The sequence below is a fragment of the Panthera tigris genome, chromosome B1, assembly GCF_018350195.1.
Source record: "Panthera tigris isolate Pti1 chromosome B1, P.tigris_Pti1_mat1.1, whole genome shotgun sequence".
Taxonomy (NCBI): domain Eukaryota; kingdom Metazoa; phylum Chordata; class Mammalia; order Carnivora; family Felidae; genus Panthera; species Panthera tigris.
This window is the reverse complement of record NC_056663.1, coordinates 186,818,147-186,837,227: the sequence shown is the minus strand read 5'-3', so window position 1 is coordinate 186,837,227 and position 19,081 is coordinate 186,818,147.

Sequence of the window (19,081 nt, the reverse complement as noted above, 5' to 3'; positions counted from 1 at the left end):
ATGACAATGATCTCTGCTGTCTATAGTGTAAAAGACCAGAAGCAAACCAAATTTCAGTGAAAGATAGAATGGATAAATGAAATGAGGTATATTCATCGCATTCAATACTCAAAATGAATGAACCCCAGGTAAGAGCTTCAATATGAATTGACCTCAAAAATATATTGAGCAAATGAAACCATCATATAGAATACATATAGTATAACTCAACTTAATACAATTCAATTCTATTCAAAACTAAAAATACATTTCTTATAGAAAGAGGCAAAGGTAGTAAAACCATCAGGAAAAACAAGGCAGAATTCAGGGTGGTTATTACTTTTGGGGGGGGTACTGCTTGTGAAGGCAAAGTGGGGCAAACAGAGGGCCCCTAAATTACCTGCTGTGTTTTACTTTTGAGTTGGAAATTGGGTACATGCGTTTTCGTTTGGTAATCTGCAACTCACACATTTATATATTATATACTTTATAACAAAGTTTTTTTTGAATTATAGAGAAAAATGAATATGAAAGACTCAGCTGTATTTCTTGATGACATGCCCTTTCTTCTTTAGACATCCTGGGAAACCCAATTATTGTACATCAACACCTTTTCCTGAAAGTAGAAAGAGTAGAAAGGAGATAATTACCTCATCTTTATCTGTGATTTGTATGCTATAGCCCACTGGGAAAACCTCGGTGTCCAGTGATTCCCAGAGATGTCCTAATTTTCCAAGTTTGAACACCAGAGAATAGTGTCACACTTCATTTTATACTACGTTGGGCATACATTTTCATAAAAATTTTTTTTGAAAAAAATCACAAAACATGGCTGTTAGTAAATTTGAAGTTAATGAGATTTCTAATTTGATATTTTAATATGGTATTTATTTCACATTGTAAAACAAACTGTTCCCTAAAGAGGAACAGTTATAGGAAGGAGGAATAGGAAGTCCCTTGTCACCATCTTATAAAAGCAAAGGAACAACTTTTAGAGGCCCCCAGCACTTATTTTCTGGGTTCAACTAGTTCTGGGGTCCTGAAAACAACTCTGGAGTCAGAGCCTGGGATATATTGATGGTCTTAATCCAGGAGCTGGATGGATTTACTTTTTCCCAAAGTACAAAGGTTTTGTAAGGAAGATTTGAAAGCTCAAACTCAAGCTGTGATAAATACCAAGAGGCATGGTCAGAGATAGCAAACAGACCAAAAATTCAATAACCACACACTTTGAGGATTTCCATAGGTTTTCCCTTCTCCCCTACAGCTCATAGGCATAACTAAGTAATTTGACACATCCATAGAAGTTGTTCATTTAAATTGATTTAATTGAGATAGCACACTAAGGCAGAAAATCTTATAGATTGTATTTTTGGACTCTGAATTATACAAAATTGGTTATCTGCCATTGCTAGTGAATAGTCTTTTCTTAGAAATCCCATCAATATTTCTATCAAAAGAACGTCTTAAATTCTTTTGGGCAGCCCTGGGCCAATTATCTTCCAGCACATTTTTCTCCCTATGCCTGTCATTTTGTGAAATTATATTAAATTTTGTTAAAAGCACTCTGTAAATAATGAATTAGGACAAAAATAATTCATTACTCACTTATGTGCCATAAAATATTAAATACAAAATTTAGGGATGAAAAAGCAATTTCTAACTCACATACTTTATACCAGATAATAAGGCTTGCATCTTCTGCTATACTCCAAAAAAGGAAATATTCCATTTGATTATTTCCTTTCAGACTCCAGAGGGCAAAAAGAGGAGGGAAAATCCTTTTTATCCTCAGATGCTGGGACCAGCAGTAACTAAGAAGAACCTATAAAAGTGGAATGAAAAAAATCAAGAGACCAAGGTGCCTAGTCTTCTATAAGCCTAACTATTTCTGAAGTCTTGGGGAAAAAATCACTCAAATTCATATACTATAAAGGTGAGGCTATTGCCATGCATGATCACTAAGGCCCCATTCTGGACTAGCAACACGTGGGGCTACATGACTCTCCCGTTGGCCAGACAGTATGGACTCACAGAGAACCTTCTCAGCTCAGCCAAGAGTGAAATTCCTTCCTTAATAAATTTCTACAATGTATTCGGGTTATCTGTAGGTCTCTCATTTTACCTCTACAAGTATGTAATAATATGATCACACAACCCTTTAATGAATTCATATTGGACCCTATCTTAAGTGTTGATATCACTTAAAACAGACTTTAACCATCAATATCAAGCTCTGTGCTGAACCTCCCACTACTTCCTTTGGGCCAGTGTAAAGAGATATACTGCTCATATCACAGCCGATCAATCAAAGTAATGAACTAAATTTACTCCTGAGTATCTTATGTTCCTATTATTTATGATAGTTATATATTTGCTGCTGTAGATGATTTTCTGTGAATCCACTCAAACAGTTCAATTACTTAAAATAGAGTAAGCAAGAGAATAAGTTTTTAACAACACAATCAGGTTCCTTGAATTACATTAAAATTATCCTTTACCAGGCAATATGCCTCTAACATTTTTGATGAAGATAAAATGGTCAGTTTCTTTGAAGTGTATATTCTTTCAACACTTAGTTTCATTAAATTTAAAAGTTATTCAGCATACATTAAAGGCCTAGATATTGTAGCATTTACATTCACATGGAAGACATAATTGAGTAATAAATCAAAATTAAAGTCTTAATAAATAACATTATATTCTGTTAGAATTCACAGGTTATTATTTAAATTAGATAATAATTTGTTTGGATTAAAGCTCATGTGATATAATCGGAGTATAATAAAATTCTGAAGTTAGAGATCTCTGAGTCTTCTAGAGGAATTTTTTTTCAAATGTCAAACAGAAATATACATAAGTGAGGTGATTCACTTCCTCCCTCTTTTCTACAAAAGAGAGAATACCCATACTCTTGTACAAGTACATTCTTTTTAGAAAAACGTGAAACAAAACGAGCAGAGAATTGAATTTGGTATGGGACAAGAACAGCTGTAGGATAAAGAGCTGTCATGTGGGTTATTGTGCAAAGGAAGATGCCGTAAATCTGCATCTCAAATGATGGGGGTTTTAAAGGACCTGTCCCAACCCTGCATCCTGCCACACCCAGGAATTTTCAAGACAGCTTAGTTTCCTGGTTAGGAGCTCGCCTCCCCAAATCCCGGTAAGGCTTTTTTGGAGGACCGTTCCGTTATTACTATACTTCACTCCATGTTATTCTTTACCATTCTAAGGAATCATGAACATAGGATCATACACAGCGGATTTGTAAGGCAGGTTTAGGGTAACAGACATGGGTATGGTAAGTGCAAACAACGACTTAACATAGATTATCAGATATGACTGGGCTAAAACTCCATCAACCATCCCCATCAACCATGAAGAATATCATGTTGGCTCCGGCCCTCCACAGAGGCCAGACATTCCACATTAGTGGGGCTCTCCCATTTCTTCTCTTCACTGTAGACAACTCTAAGCAAGCAGCTCTCTGAATTTCCAAATGCCTTTATTTTATATGCAGAATAATTTGCCACTCCATATTGTGCTCTGCTCTTCTAGACCACACATTTTAAGGAGGAGGGTGGGCGCTGTTGAGGGAGGCTTAGAGGAGTTAAGAATTCACGTCTCAAACCAAAGTGGCTCATTATGGTGCACATCTGTGTTTTCTTCTGTCTAGCTTACATTCCTCCTTATAATAATGGCACCTCAAGTTTGCTTTGGGAAGCTATCCCCTCCTCCCCCTCCACTGAATAATATGTTGGTGAGGTTGTGAATCAAGATTTTTTTTTCCCATGGCCATGGAGTGAGCATGTGACCCAAACCACGCTGTGAAATTATATTCTTTTAATACCTTTTCACTAGAATTTGCGTCTCGAGCATAGTGACAGAAAGACCTAAAATGGCCAGCACTCATTCCCCTGATGAGTGCTCTAGGATGGCACCCAAGAGACACTACACATGATTTCCTGATTCCCAGACCTTCACAGGCGCTTTGGTTCATGTGGTTTCCAAAGCTAATGTCTCAGAATTTTCAATTCTGTGAGCTTCCTTGTCTAAATCCCTTCATTGCTTATATCATACACCACCACGTTCCACTGCTTACAACCAACTCCCACCAACTGATATTATTGAGACATTATCTTAATAGAAATCCATCTGCTCTGAATGTGCTTTTTTTTTTGCTTTCCAAATACTTACTTCAAAAAAAAATTTTTTTAAATAACTACAATTTTTTTTTCTGCTACATCTATCCTTGAGAATTTTTAGAAAGAGCTCCATATCCTTAATTCTTATAATGTTCATAAACTAAAGCAGTGATGCTCAGGATCTTTACAGCTGAACCATTCTATCACTTTGCTTTCTTAGACAGTTGCATTTAAAAAGGTCCATACAGGGGCGCCTGGGTGGCTCAGTCGGTTAAGCGGCCGACTTCGGCTCAGGTCATGATCTCACAGTCTGTGAGTTCGAGCCCCGCGTCGGGCTCTGTGCTGACAGCTCAGAGCCTGGAGCCTGTTTCAGATTCTGTGTCTCCCTCTCTCTCTGCGCCTCCCCCGTTCATGCTCTGTCTCTCTCTGTCTCAAAAATAAATAAACGTTAAAAAAATTTTTTAAATAAAAAAAAAATAAAAAAAAAAATAAAAAGGTCCATACAGACCATTTAATCCAAACTCAGCAACTCAGAAGAAATTCTTTCCACACCAAACCTGATAGATGGCAAATTGGTCTCTTTTAAAATACTCCTTAATGTCTTTGATCAACCCATTCCATTTTAATGGGACTTATCATTAGAAAGCTCTTCCTTACATTGAGACAGAACTTGATTCGCCATTTTCCCCCCACTCCCTCTTTTTCTCTTCATACTCACCCAGAAATTCCTGCCTCTAGATTCTATTTCTACATGAGCAATGACTTCCATCTGCCCATTTTCAAAGATTTCAAGAAGGCTATTTTATGGAACATATTCCTGTGTTCCTAAAAGTATTCGATGCATATGACTGAACCATATGAAATCTACAGATAAAATGGTTGTTTTAAAATTTTCTGAAGAGTCCTTAAAATAAATGGCTATCCACATTATCAAAAAGTCTAGGACTAAGATTTTTAAAAATAAGCTCTGAGATAAAAAAGGATTAATTTTATATAAAATGCTATAGTGGTTCCTTCTTTAAAAGAAAAGAGTCCAGGGGCACCTGCGTGGCTCAGTTGGTTGGGCAACCGACTTTGGCTCAGGTCATGATCTCACAGTTTGTGGGTTTGAGCCCCGCATCAGGCTCTGTGTTGACAGCTCAGAGCCTGGAGCCTACTTCAGATTCTGTGTCTCCCCCTCTCTCTGCCCCTCCCCTGCTCATGCTCTGTGTCTCTCTGTTTCTCAATAATAAATAAACGTTAAAAAAATTAAAATAAAAAATAAAAATAAAAAAAGAGTCCATTTCTTGGGCAAAAGACATGAATAGACACTTTTCCAAAGAAGACATCCAGATAGCTAACAGACACATGAAATGATGCTCAACATCGCTCATCATTAGAGAAATACAAATCAAAACCACAATCAATACAAATCAAATACCACTTCACACACCTGTCAGAATGGCTAAAATTAACAACTCAGGCAACAGATTTTGGTGAGAATGCAGAGAAAGAGGAATCCTTTTGCACTACTGGTGGGAATGCAAACTGGTGCAACCACTCTGGAAAACAATATGGAGGTTCCTCAAAAAATTAAAAATAGAGCTACCCTATGACCCAGCAATTGCACTATTAGGTATTTATTCAAAGAATACAAAAATGCTGATTCTAACGGGCACATGCGCCCCAATGTTTACAACAGCACTATCGACAATAGCCAAAGTATGGAAAGACCCCAAATGTCCACTGACTGAAGAATGAATAAAGAAGATGTGGTATATGTATGTATATATGTATGTATGTATATACATATATGTATATATGTGTGTATATATATATACATATATATATGTGTGTGTGTATATATATATACATATATGTGTGTATATATATATGTGTGTGTGTGTGTATACACATACATACAATGGAATATAACTCAGCAATCAAAAAGAATGAAATCTTGCCATTTGCAACAACATCGATGGAACTAGTGTATTATGCTAAGCGAAATAAGTCAGTCAGAGAAAGACAAATATCATATGATTTCACTCATATATGGAATTTAAGAAACACAACAGATGAACATAGGGGAAGGGAAGGAAAAATAAGATAAAAGCAGAGAGGGAGATAAACTGTAAGAGACTCTTAAATACAGAGAACAAACTTAGGGTTGTTGGGTGGGGGGAAAGGGCTAAATGGGCAAGGGGCATTAAGGAGGCACTTGGGATGAGCACTGGGTGTTATATGGAAGTGATGAATTACTAAATTCTATTCCTAAAATTATTACCCTATATGTTAACTAACTTGGATTTATTTTTTTAAAGTCTATTTCTACTGTGCTTAACATTATTTAAAAACAAAGTATTGCTATAACTTATGGCTGTCAAAAATTATTTATTTTATGCAACAGTAAATTGAAGATGGCTCCTTTCAGCAGCAAGATCTGTGTTGTTAGAGACACGGAAATTTTCCTCCCTCTTAGGAATCCCTCTCAAAAATTGATAGCAATTATAAGACTACAAGACACCACATACCTCGGAAGAAGCTGCATATACTGAAAAAATAAAGAGCTTTGAAACTTTCTGGGAGAAATTATTCATCAATAAAATGAGTTATCTGATCATTCAAACCCTCCAAATATGGAGTGCCTGGGTAGCTTGGTCAGTTAAGGGTCTGACTTCAGCTCAGATCATGATCCTGTGGTCCGTCTGTGCTGACATCTCAGAGCCTGGAGCCTACTTCAGATTCTGTGGCTCCCTTTCTCTCTCTGCTCCTACCCTGCTTGCACTTTGTCTCTCTCTCTTTCAAAAATAAACGTTACAAATATTTTCAAAACCCTCCAAATAAATCTCCATACCTCGATAATGTCCAAAAAATAACTAAAATTGTCTAAAATGTCTACCATATATGTATGTCCTCTGACAAGAGGTTTCTCATAAATTATCTCATTAGAAATTCCTCCTACATTTTTAAAGTACAAATACTTCTATACTACATTTTGGAGCCCCACTGAGATGCTTTTATTTTTTCTGAACATTCTATGTTTCAAATTCCATCGGTATGTATTTTTACCTAATACAAATTTCTGACAAGTAATATTCACCCTTGAATAGGACCCATTACTCCAAGTGTATAACACCCTCCTATTAAGTTAGCATCATATTATGGTTACAAGTCCAGGGTTAAGAGTAAAAAGTTTAGGTGTCCATCCAGGATCTCCATTTCTATTCATCTCTATATCCCAATTTTCTCATCTATAAGTGAAGACGGTCATTGTGATGAGGGACAGGAGCAGGAAGATGTTTACCCTTATACCGAAGGCTGACCTACAGCCTGCATAGTTTTAATAAGGGTCAAATGCATGCTGACTGCTACTTCCTTTAAGAGTCTCATGACAGCCGGCAAAGGCAAGGGAATTAAAAGCAAAAATCAACTACTGGGACCTCATGAAGATAAAAAGCTTCTGCACAGCAAAGGAAACAACCAACAAAACTAAAAGGCAACCGACAGAAGGGGAAAAGATATTTGCAAATGACATATCGGACAAAGGGCTAGTATCTGAAATCTATAAAGAGCTCACCAAACTCCACACCCGAAAAACAAATAACCCAGTGAAGAAATGGGCAGAAAACATGCATAGACACTTCTCTAAAGAAGACATCCGGATGGCCAACAGGCACATGAAAAGATGCTCAACGTCACTCCTCATCAGGGAAATACAAATCAAAACCACACTCAGATATCACCTCACGCCAGTCAGAGTGGCCAAAATGAACAAATCAGGAGACTACAGATGCTGGAGAGGATGTGGAGAAATGGGAACCCTCTTGCACTGTTGGTCGGAATGCAAATTGGTGCAGCCACTCTGGAAAACAGTGTGGAGGTTCCTCAGAAAATTAAAAATAGACCTACCCTATGACCCAGCAATAGCACTGCTAGGAATTTACCCAAGGGATACAGGAGTACTGATGCATAGGGGCACTTGTACCCCAATGTTTATAGCAGCACTCTCAACAATAGCCAAATATGGAAAAAGCCTAAATGTCCATCAACTGATAAATGGATAAAGAAATTGTGGTTTATATATGCAATGGAGTACTACGTGGCAACGAGAAAGAATGAAGTATGGCCCTTTGTAGCAACATGGATGGAACTGGAGAGTGTGATGCTAAGTGAAATAAGCCATACAGAGAAAGACAGATACTGTATGTTTTCACTCTTATGTGGATCCTGAGAACCATAACAGAAACCCATGGGGGAGGGGAAGGAAAAAAAAAAAAGAGGTTAGAGTGGGAGAGAGCCAAAGCATAAGAGACTCTTAAAAACTGAGAACAAACTGAGGGTTGATGGGCGGGGGGGGGGGGGTGGGATGGAGGGGAGGGTAGTGATGGGTATTGAGGAGGGCACCTTTTGGGATGAGCACTGGGTGTTGTATGGAAAACAATTTGACAATAAATTTCAAAAAAAAATTTTTTTTAATAAAAAAAAAAAGAGTCTCATGGCAGCCGGAATATGTCACCAATAGTTAATATTGAACTGAATGATAAGCACTAGGGGAATTTAGCAAAAGTAGTTTTACTAGTAGAAATTCAAAGAATCTTTTGTAATCTGTATGTCCCCTTCCCTTTGATTACTAAGTATATAACCACCAGCCTATGCTGTAAAAAATGCAGCTCTTTCTACCCACGGGCCCTGTCCTTGTGCTATTATAACTAAACTTACTAAGCTGTAATCCTAAGAATTCTTTCTTGACCATGTGCTAGATGACGCTGCATCAATTATACCAACTTCAGCGCGTTGTTGTGAAGATTTAGGGTTGATTGTGAACTACTCAGAACACTCCCTGGGATGTAATTAGTGCTTTTATAAAAGTTAGTGCTTCATACCCCTGTCTCAATAGTAAGAATTTTTTTTTAATCTGGAAAGAGGAATTTTTTGTTTTTATATTGTTTCATAGTGGATGTTACCAAAAATCTCCTAACAGTAAGCTGTAAGTCCCAAATTCTGCAAATGTTATTCATACAGTCTCACAAGTCATAAAATTAGACCAATATTACCTTGTCAATAAAATATTACCTTGTCAATTAGCATCTTTGGAAAATCAAATTAACACTTCATAAACACTATTACTATTATTATGAGTATGTAAAGAATACTACCCAACTCTTAATACAAACTAACATTTCTCAACACCTTCCATCTCCCAGGTACCTCATCAAGTGCTTCCTACTGTGTTTCACTTAATCTCCCCATGAACATTTAGGAGACTGAAATTTCTATTTCTACTCTACAGATAAGGAAACCAAGGGATAGACAACACAGCTAATAAGCAACAGAATGAGGATCTGAACCTGATCTAATATCAGAGCTCATGTTCCTCACTAAAAGGTATAAATCCAAAACCTTGCAATAGTCTAACCTTCATTATAGAGGCACCAACATGTGTTGATGACATTAATTTACTGGGAGACTACCTTCCAAATAATACTCTCTCTGTATCAAGTAAATAATTATATTTACAACATGGAAATGTATACTGGTTATTTAACTTAACTATTTACATATTACCTACAGTTTGAGTTGACTGGCTACCCAACAGATTTTATTTAAATAATAGGTATATGTCTGATAGTACCTAATATCCTAATACCTAGATCCTTGTGCATCACTTTCTCTATATTTTTCATAAAATACTGATTCTCCACAGTTCTGAATTCAAAATTATTTATGTTCAAGTAAGAATTTCAGTAAGTCATTTCACTTTGTAGGCAAATGAGTTTATGATTAAAGCATTTGATCAAAAGGCTTAATGTACCAGGAAAAGGACACTTATCATTGAACCAAGTCTCAAGCTTCCTCTATTCATTCATTAATTTGTCTGGTCTTGAAAAACAAGAATACTCTTGAATAACAGTGTAACAGTAAAGGTAGCATAACATATTATTTACGAGGCAGTCAGATTCTAGCCCTTTTTCCTGTTTAGAACATCCAGAAATTAGAACTTAAAAAAAAAAATAGCCTCCCAAAGCAAGCACTGTAGAAGTAGCTAAGGTAAGTAGAGATGTTCAGATCGAACATTCTTTATTTGTTTGAAGTTAATGGCCAATCTTGGGAGAAAGAATTTTTTACTGGCTGATAAAGCCAGATCCAGTAGTGTGGACATGTCATAAGGAAAACAGGGTAAAGGCTTAAAATGAAGGTGATGGACTAGACAGTGGAAAAGAGAAAAGTCCAGCCTAGAGATAAAGCACCCAATGACATGAGCCATAGGGATGCTCTGAAACACGTAATGAGAACAGCAAAAAGACCAGCTTAATAGGATGGATAGAAGCAGCTGGAGGCAGAAGGAATATGATCATTTTAGTATGGGCAATGGGGGATTTTCAATAAATGGACAAGGTAGCCTTGAACATTTCAAATACCTCAAAGGATACTGCTTTACTATATTTAGCACTTTGGTGAAAATGTCCAAACAACTCCTAATGTAGCACAGTGTCAGTACACAGACATACGGAAGTGCACTTGAAGTTAAAAAAAAAAAAAATAGGACTTTCATTCAATTCAATTCCAACATTTGCTAATTGCCTATTCTAGGGCCCTAAGCTCCAAGAAACAGATTATGAAAGATTTCTCCCCATAGCGAGCTTGCAGTAACTTCTCTCATTAATTCCACACTCACATATTTAAGTACTTATTTTGTTAAAGGGAATGTCCTGGGTATGCGGGCTGGGAGTAGTAGGCAGGAAGAGAGAGTGAGTGAAGGATGATGCCTTGAAGAAACCCACAGCATTTCAGAGGAATATAGCACATATACACACAAGCAACTATAAGATAGAAAAAAAATATCCCCTAAGAACACAGAGGGAAAAGCGACAGAGGTAGTACATGGATACACAGACGATTTTGTTATCATTCTTCAACCTGCACAATTAGATATACATTCTGTATGTATGGTATGCTTCAAATACTTTTAAAAAATAAATTAAATGTTGAAAAATGAAATAGGTGCAGAGAATTTGTGAATGCAGAGGTAAGAAAAATGAGCTGGTTGATAAATAATGACAGACAGCAACAGCATTATTCTGGCGGTCAACTGCCAAGTGTGGAGTGACTCTGCTTTTCACTGAGTATTCTTTTCTTTACCTATCATATACCCACACCATTCTAACTGCAATTTCTATATCACAGGACAATGGGTAACAGGAATCATTATCCTTCTGCTAGTTAACATGCATTATTTTTTACCCTACTTGGTTTACCAAACCCACTGATGGGGTAAAAGAAATCCAAGAATTGCTTGTGTCATGAACTAACTTAGGGATTTGAAGAAAACCTCATTCCAAAACCTAAATGTTTTCCTTCTTTATCTTCATGAGACTATATATTTCAACAAGACATGGGTTTCATAAAGTCTTTCTATTATTTTTTTTAATTTTTTTTAATGTTTATTTATTTTTGAGACAGAGAGAGACAGAGCATGAACGGGGGAGGGTCAGAGGGAGGGAGACACAGAATCTGAAACAGGCTCCGGGCTCTGAGCTGTCAGCACCGACGCGGGGCTTGAACTCACAAACCGCGAGATCATGACCTGAGCCGAAGTCAGCCGCTTAACTGACTGAGCCACCCAGGCGCCCCAAGTCTTTCTATTATTAAATAAAATATGGGTGTTTTTTGTTATAATGAAATTGATAGCCCACTATATCACTTGTCAGAGGATTGTATAATGTGCCATAAAAAACATTTCTAAAATATCACTGCATATTTTGATTCAACCATGGTTTATGATTTTAATCTAGGAAGTAATATTAACAGGCAGGATGTCTCACACACACACACACACACACACACCACATTTATCTGTTTGTCTGTTTCTAGGCACTTGCTCTGTTTCCTAATGATGAAGTACTTCCCTGTATCCCAGTTTTATTACCCTAAGACAGGGTCAACAAACTGTTTCTATAAAGGGCCAAATATTAAGTATTTTAGGCTTTGCCGTTCACACAGTCTCCATCACAATTAGCCAATTCTGCTGACACAGCACAAAAAAGCCACAGGCAACATGTAAATTAATGACTGTGGCTATATTCTGATTAACCTTATTTATGAACACTCAAACTTGAATTTAATATAATTTTTACAAGTCATTGAATATTCTTATTTTATTTTTCAACCATTTAAAATACTAAAAATCTTCCTAGTATACCAGCCCTTACAAGAACAGGTGAAAGGCTGGATTTGTCTCATTTGCCCACCTCTTTCCTAAGACACAATCATGACTCAAAGGCAATTCTTCTCAAAAGGCATAAGAACAGATTTTTCAAAAGTTTTCACTTTCGCTTTTGCATTTTTCTCACATGGTACAATAGGAAGTTATAGGACCTTAACACTTTGTAAAATAACAAAATTTAGTTTTCATGTCCTATATCAGTGGTGCACGGTGAGAAAGTTAGCCCTTTCAATTTTACATACTTTGGCAAAGGATTCACCAACTATCACTTGGGGTTGGCAATCCCTGCAAACAGACTCAAGTTTATCAACACAAAGAAGCCCAGGGTCTGGATGGTGCTTCAAGAAGATTCTTCTGAAATATTGAGAACATTATTCTGCAGCTTCCCCAATAGTTTTTTTGTTTGTTTGTTTTCTAGATTTATGACAATATCCCTAAGCTTGCCATGTCCCAGGACTTAGCTTGGTTAAATATTCTGGCTCACAATATATTTTAGTTTTCAGTATCTGTTTAGAGATTCCTCCCCACTGTGATATTTCCCTCAATAATAATCATATAAAATGTTTTCTAGTCCCTATACCACCTTTCTAGGTTGTTTTTGTTTTTTTACTTCTAAAAAAGATCTAACCAGTTAACGAGCTGTTCTTTCAGAAACTTAATGTCATACAGAATGAATGCTTCAACATTACACTCATTCATTTTAATTTTCGAATTTATACCCTATTTATACCCTTTTCAAAACACTCATAAATCTATGGTTTCTGGTTCAACTTTAGTCGTAATTTCTATTCTTATCCATGACCCTGGGATAAAATTTAAAATATTCCTTTCCATGCACATAACCAACATTAATCTAATTTGTAACATTAATTTCATTCTTCCTGAGAATTCTCACATTACAGAGAGGTAACATATACACATAAAGTGTATATATGTGTATAAACACTTACACATTTATATCTACATATCTACCTATATATGTATATATACATATCTACATATCTGTATCTATGTATCTATCTATCTATCTATACATATATAGAGAGAGATGGAGAGAAACATATACATACATCTCTCCCTCTCCTAGTTCCAATGCCAGCTCTTCTTCTCCCTGTCTCTGTGGTCTGGGGCAAGACACCTAACCTCTCTATGCCTTAGCTTCTTCTGTAAAATGGAAATAATAATGGCATACACTTCTTAGGACTACTGTGAGGACTGAACGATTAATGAATGAAAGTTCTTAGAATGATGCTTCATAGTATATGATGCATTCAGTAAGTGTTGGCTATTATTATACACCAGCCACCTGTATTTGTATGTGATTCTGAATCCCTGTTGCTTGAGGGTAGAGGTAGGATGATGGGTCAGTCCCACCTAATGTGCTCACTATCAAGAAGATGAAAAGGGAAAGAGATTCTGAGAAAACAGGACCAGATGACCACTGTAGTTCATATTCTCTTTGTAAATGCCTCAGGTGAGTGAATCTGGCTTCTTGTGTCTATTGCAAAGGCCACTGGCCCTGAGTTTTCGGGTCGCCACCCTCTATGACTGTCCAAATCATACCTATGTTCAACTTGACCCCTATACTATAATGTAAGTGCTCTAACCAGCTCAGCTTAGCAAAATGCAACCGGTGAAGGACACTTGGCGCCATAATCTTTACATACTTTTATCTCTATGACTATTTCAAACTTAAAGGACCAGACTAGTCCAGGGACTACATGCCTCCGAGCATATGTGGCAAAACCATCCTATGCTAGATGTACTTTTAACATTACACGGTGATGCCCAGCAGTCCACCCTGAGAGACAACTAGACGGGACCAGAACACACATTTTGTTTTCTCTGCACCACGTATTCAAGAAAGTAGGTAAGTCCTTTAGCCTCTCAGACACAAGATTTCCACATTTCTGAAGCAGAGACTGAAGCGTCTACTTAACCTACTACACAGAATTGTTTTCAGGATTAAATGAAATACCAAATGTGAAAATAATTAGTAAATATAATTTTAAAAAATCAGCATTATCTCTAATAATTAAATTGTTCTTGGTGCCCTAATCCTCTTAAACACAGAAATGATTTGTTTCCTTAGTCTTAGATATCTTTTCTGCTCTTAGAATAGCTGTCATTTGACACCCTTATGTCACTCCTTATATAAAGTACCTCACCTCCCTTTTTTTTTCCTGTCACAGCCATCCACATACTCTATTTGTCATCCTTGTCTCCATTTTTCCTTCTAAGATTTCTTCTTTCCTTTGTCTCGCTTTGTTAATTTTTTTTAAGTTGATCATTATCCCTTCCCTGGTGATAAAAGCCAGTCACCTTTCCCTTCTCATCCTCAATGCAACCATCGCAGCATACTGGTTGGAATGCTCAGATCCTGACTTCATCTTGCTATTTTATTTTATTCTGTCTATTCACAATCACTGCCTTTATCTATAAGGGCCTGATTCCTCCAACAGAGGCTCTTTCTGGGTTTCACTTCTGAGTCCGGCACCTTGTAAAGATTTAACATTGTGGGATGTCTCACTCCAAATATTTTTTTAATACATTTGTCTTTTATTTTTTTTTAATATGAAATTTATTGTCAAATTGGTTTCCATACAACACCCAGTGCTCATCCCACAGGTTCCCTCCTCAATGCCCATCACCCACCCTCCCCTCCCTCCTACCCCCCATCAACCTTCAGTTTGTTCTCAGTTTTTAAGAGTCTCTTATGTTTTGGCTCCCTCCCTCTCTAACCTTTTTTTTTTTTTTCCTTCCCCTCCCTCATGGTCTTCTGTTAAGTTTCTCAGGATCCACATAAGAGTGAAAACATATGGTATCTGTCTTTCTCTGTATGACTTATTTCACTTAGCATAACACTCTCCACTCCAAATAATTTAAAAAGTTGCACTGCCCCAGTAGCTCAGGTGTTGGGGTAGCCTCTTAAATTCCACTTACTGGATTAAGTCTCTGTGCTGCTTGAACAACGGAAGCACTGGTCCTACATGAAAAGCCCATGAGGCCACCAGCCTTCAGTGTAAGGATTCAGCAAGTACGTGTGTTTGGGGAGACTTGGTTGGACTGACGCTGGAATGGGAAATAACAGGCAACCACAGGCACAAAGTCAGGAGACCACACTGGCGATCAGACAGTAGTGAGTCCACAGTCCAGCTCCGTCTCTTACCAGTTGTGTGGCCTTCAGCAAGTTATTTAAGTGTTGTGAGTGTCAGATTACTCTTTCATCAAATGGACACACTAACACCTTTTTCACAGGACTTTGTGAGAACAGAAAACACTTGGAAAACAGAATCTATCATCATCTTCCTTATCATTTTTGTTAGTAATAAACTCTTAAATTTGCTCTGAAGTATCCATAATGTCCACATTAGGGCCTGATTCCTCCAACAGAGGTTCCTGTTCGTGGCCAAAGGTAAACGCTGTATTGTTGGATTTTAGATGGCACCCACCACATGAGGACCCTACTGTACTCGGTCCTGAAATTCTTTCTGGCTAATGTCAGTGTTACCCAGAGTACAGATCAGGTTGTGACTGAGAAAACATTTCCACTCTGGCAGCAAATATATCAGAGTGAGAAGAACATATATGGGTTCTAAGAATGAGGGGAACCAAAAACAAAAACAAAACAAAGAATGAGGGGAACCTACAAAGATAACACCACAAGAGAAAAAGGGTTTCTTTGTGAAGCATATATATGTTTCTTTTAAAAACATACAGTAATCTGGGGCGCCTGGGTGGCGCAGTCGGTTAAGCGTCCGACTTCAGCCAGGTCACGATCTCGCGGTCAGTGAGTTCGAGCCCCGCGTCAGGCTCTGGGATGATGGCTCGGAGCCTGGAGCCTGTTTCCGATTCTGTGTCTCCCTCTCTCTCTGCCCCTCCCCCGTTCATGCTCTGTCTCTCTCTGTCCCAAAAATAAATAAAAAACGTTGAAAAAATAAAAAAATAAAAACGTACAGTAATCTAAATAACTGATTGGTACATGCCAAACCTTTGTTGAGTTTTTACCATCTGTTGGAACCATGCCTTGGAAGAAACAAAGACCTACCTCAGCCTATTCTAATCTGCCTTATTCTCTTAGCTGTGCAAAAAGAAATGGGAGCGCCTTATGGCAATATCAATTATGCACATCCTGAAAAGTGGTAAAGAGAAAACACTGAGGTGAATTGCATTATTAGCGCATATTTCCTGTCGTAAGTGGTTTTTTTCTCTAATCTAACCATGTCTCTTTCTGTTACAACAGTGTACCTTCAAAACTCTACCCACAAATCAATGTGGACGTCAGAGAAGAAACATCAGAAGAAAGCAATTATTGAAATTGTGTTTCATCCAGTCTGATCAGCAATAAAAATCAGCTTGATAAGTATACACTCACGCTATCCCAGCAGGAAGAATCAATTGGCAACATTGATCATCACATTTTACTCTGCTGTCAGAGACAAATTAATCAGTATTACACATGACAGAACCTATATACAATGACAGCAATGTTTACCGAAATTTATATTCAATTTAGATCATTAATATAATTATTTCAACCATATAGGAAAAAAAAAAAACATTTGATGGGAAAAATTCCAAGAAGGTAGATGCTTGTGCACAGCAAACATATTCAATATTCCCAAAAGATTGAATCATAGTATTACATTTGTGAAGAAAGGGAAAGGTGACAGTAAGAAACATTTCTGTGTTAACTACACAAATAAAACTCAGGCTCAGATGGGGTCAGTGAAGGATGCAACTCCTTAATCTAGGGGTTGTAAATTCAAATCCCACATTGGCTGTAGAGATTACTTAAAAAATAAAATCTTATGGGGGCACCTGGGTGGCTCAGTCAGTTAAGCATCCGACTTCGGCTCTCACAGCTCATGGGTTCAAGCCCCACATCGGGCTCTGTGCTGACAGCTCGGAGCCAGGATCCTGCTACAGATTCTGTGTCTCCCTTTCTCTCTGCCCCTCTCCTGTTTGTGTTTTGTCTTGCTCTCTCTCAAAAATAAATAAACATTAAAAAAATTAAAAAATAAATATAATCTTACAAAAAAACAACTTAGGCTCAGAGAGGTTAAGCACGTTAACCACGAAGACAAAACACACTGGTGGTGGAAGTGGGTCTAGAGTTGTATATTCTGAATCTTAATCCGGTATAGCTACACCACATTTAAAATGGCAAAAATGGGAAATTCAAGACAGGGCAACTGAAACCGTCATTTTGTGAAATAAACAGCAAAGTCTACAAACCTCAAGTATTTTCAAAACCTGAAATCCTTGTCTCTGGCCACTATCCAACACAGCTCTTCAGGACTTACAAAATAATACCTCCTCAATCAATAACGAACTCCATAGTTCCAATGCAAGGTCGTCTTACCCTAGCAACTCAGAGAACACTATTGAAAAGTTTTAATTGGTTGCCAATCTGGGTGATATAGCTATCTTTTTGTGGGATTCATTTACTTTCAATTTTATGGCCTTTCCATTTTTTTTTTCATTTGAAAATGAGATAAGATTGTTTCATTTCCGTTTAAATCAAGGTAAGATGATCTCGAAACACGGTGGCCCCATTTGTCTCAGCTCATAGATTCCAAAGTCAGGCATGCTCTGGCATTCACGATTTTTCACCCACACACTATATATCCCTTCATTAATTGTGCACTCAACATTTATGCAATACTCAAAAGTGATTGATATGCATACATAAATAAGCAGATAAAAAACCACCAATCACTGTGAAGCTCATAGCCCCACAAGGGAGACTAATGACTACCACAGAATTACACACACCAACATACACCGAGTGCTACGAAAGTAAATGATGGGACAACCTAGCTTCCAAGAAGGAAGGCATGATACCTGTTTAGAGAAAAAAAGAAGGTAAAAATAGGCATCAACTATGCTGATCTTTTTAACTTTGAATCTTGCCAGAAGAGGGAGGAGAGAGTTGTAACAATGAGTTAGAGACATGGTCAAGTTGCAATTACACACACAAGAAGCTCAGAAAGGCTTCCTGAAGGTCACACTCAGAATTCAGACTCAGGCTCCTGGGATTCCAGAACACATTCGTTTACCCTGAAGCGAGCAGGCACCTTAAAATAGTACCCTATACATTGAAGGGTGCTAATTCTGGGAAACTACCCACATAGACTATCTCTGACCACACTGTCAAAAGGCCACACCATGTAGACTAATAGTAAAAATGTGGCCAATTTGAACATCCAAGACTTTTTTCTTTTTTTTTAATTGTCAGATTGATGCGTGAGTGAAGGGGGAGGGAAACACTGACCCGGTTGTCAAGATACCAGAATCCTTATCTCAGTTCTGCCTTAATTAATAAGCTTCCTGATTTTGAGTCAATCATTTCATGTATTTCATGTCTATATGCCATGTACAGTGCTGTCTTGGTATAAAGAGGCTAGACATTAAATAACTCTACAATTAAATGAATATACTAGATGTAATGGGGTGCATGTGTGTGAGTGTGTATGTGTGTGCATGCTTCAAATAGACTTCTATATAGTCAAAAACCTTTGGAAAATTCAATGAAAACATGGCCCTGAGTTTCTATTGGGGCACAACAGACCCATATGAGCATTTGGATTATTTTATCTCCCATGATGACATCGCTTATTAACATAGCTTTGAGATGAGCTTACTTTTCTTTATGAAGGAGTCCAACTTTAAGAAATATTTTGTTTCAGACTCTTAACTATAGAGAACAAACTGATAGTTACCAGAAGGGAGGTAGATTGGGGGCGGG